This window comes from Gekko japonicus, unplaced genomic scaffold, assembly GCF_001447785.1.
Source record: "Gekko japonicus isolate JY-2015 unplaced genomic scaffold, Gekko_japonicus_V1.1 scaffold295, whole genome shotgun sequence".
NCBI classification, from domain to species: domain Eukaryota; kingdom Metazoa; phylum Chordata; class Lepidosauria; order Squamata; family Gekkonidae; genus Gekko; species Gekko japonicus.
In genome coordinates this window covers 735,897-738,191 of record NW_015164191.1, presented here as the reverse complement: position 1 = coordinate 738,191, position 2,295 = coordinate 735,897, and positions in this window count along the sequence as shown.

Genomic DNA, 2,295 nt, shown 5'->3' with positions numbered 1-2,295 from the left:
TGAACTGCCCGGTATTCACTTTCTGGCAGCCCCCACCCCCGAAAAGCCTCAGGTTCCCCTTTGCCCACTTATGCTGGCAGACCTCCATCCAATCTCAGCCCTTGCCCCCCCCCCATGCTCAGCTGATCAGCGGGTGGAAATGGGGGCTAAAGGTAAGGGCATGATAGAAAAATTAAAAAGAATAGGTCTTGGCTACTTACTGGAAGTTCTGACCATAGAGTTTCCACTGATCCCTAGAGACCCAGAAATGACAAGGGTAACTGTAGCAATTGCTAAAAACCAATGCTCTCTCTAAGCTTTGGAGTCTTGTGAGCAAAAATTCTACTTTGTGAGCTACTGGCATTAAAGATGTGAGCGAGCAATTTGGCTGCTACATAAATTAGTGTGTTCTGGAGCCATCCTTCCTGAGCTAAGACAGAAATGTGTGAGCTGGAGGCTAAAACACTGTGAGCTAGCTCACATTAACCCAGCTTAGAGGGAACATTGGTCATGGCTTCTGCTAAGTAGCCAATGCCTTGTCAAGTTTGAATTCCCACTCTGCCATGGAAACTAATTGGATGACTTTAGGCAAATCACATACTCTCAGCCTATCCTACCTCATAGGGTTATTTTGAGGAGGAGGAGATTGGATTTATACCCCGCCCTTCACTCGGAGTCTTACTGGAAGTTCTGACCATAGAGTTTCCACTGATCCCTAGAGACCCAGAAATGACAAGGGTAACTGTAGCAATTGCTAAAAACCAATGCTCTCTCTAAGCTTTGGAGTCTTGTGAGCAAAAATTCTACTTTGTGAGCTACTGGCATTAAAGATGTGAGCGAGCAATTTGGCTGCTACATAAATTAGGTCGGTGGGGCTGAGAGAGCTCTGAGAGAAACTGCTCTTTTGAGGACAGCTTGGTGCACAGCTGCCACCACTCAGAGGCGAAGAGGGGAGCCGGGCTGGTTCCAGATCACCACTAATTAGATTAGTGACTAATATTATTGGTGGTATTATAATTAAGTTTAAATACCTCTCTTACTTCCACATCAGTGAGAGTAGGAAAGGTATTTAAAGATACGCTTAAAGAGACTCTCTGATGCACACCGACACTGTGGCGCAACTCAGGGAAGGAAGTGGAGGTAGTTTAAATACCTCCCCTTCCTTCCCAGAGTTGTGCTGCAGTGGTGGCATGCACCACTGAGTAAAAGAACGATATTTAAAGAGCTTTGAGAGTCTCTTTAAATACTTTACTTTTGCTCGTTGAACCACACCACCTCCCAGGTGAGCGAGGGACGCAGGGGAGGAATGAGTTAAGTTGTCTTTGTTCCTGACTAATAAAAGGAATGCTTAGCTGAAATCGCTCTCCGTATGCATACTTTTCACCAGGGTAGGGCATCCGGGAGATACGGAAGCCGCTCAACCTCAGATATCAGGTGCGGGACTGGTTACTTCACCGTCCCTTGCCCGACGTGGCTTTTATTTCCGAGTCATTGCTCCTCGTTTCTCATAAGTGCCAGGTGTCATCATCCCATGCCCAGTCCACACGGCCCTCTCACATCCCTCCCCTTCCGCCTGCACCGCTCATGGGGCAACTGATTACAGGGCCCGCCATCCATCCCTCTCTCTCCCTGTCCCTGGGCTTTGGTCATTTGTTGTTGTAGCAGTGCACTAAAGCGCAGGGTCTGACTGTTGTCAGTGCCCCCTCATCACGATAATGGCCCTGACCGTGTGGCCAAGAACTTTGCCAAGGATTTGCATGCCTGTAACCAGGATTTTTACATTTTGGGGGGGGGCTTTAAATAAGTCAGGGGCACCCCCACCCTACTCTCCAAATGAACAGCCCTGCTCCCTCCCTTCCTTGCAACCACTTGGCTTTAGGGTAGGGCTTGGGAGTGGGGGGGGAATCCTGTGCCATCTGCCAATTTCTTGACACAGGCAGACTTGGCACCTTGGGGACGGAGGGGGAAACACAGGCCCGGCAGCAGGCCCGTAGCTCATGCGGGGCCCGTGGGGCCCGCCCCCCACAGGTTTTGTGGGCCCCCTCCCCGATCCTCTGCTCCCCCCCGGCCCGAAGATGACGAGAGGCTGGTGGTGCTGGAGGCCGAGGTGGCGTCAGGGGGCTTGAGGGGCATTGCGGCCTCCCCTCCTCCTCCTCCCCTTCCTCGCCGTGACCAGGCGGGTTCGTGGACGGCCCGGTGGGCAGGCTGTGGCTGTTCCCAGTGGGCTGGGGGGTGGAGGAGGGGAAGCGGGAGCTAGGTCTTCTTCACACACAACTAACCCCATTTCCCCTCCCTGAAAGTCAACACCGAGACGTC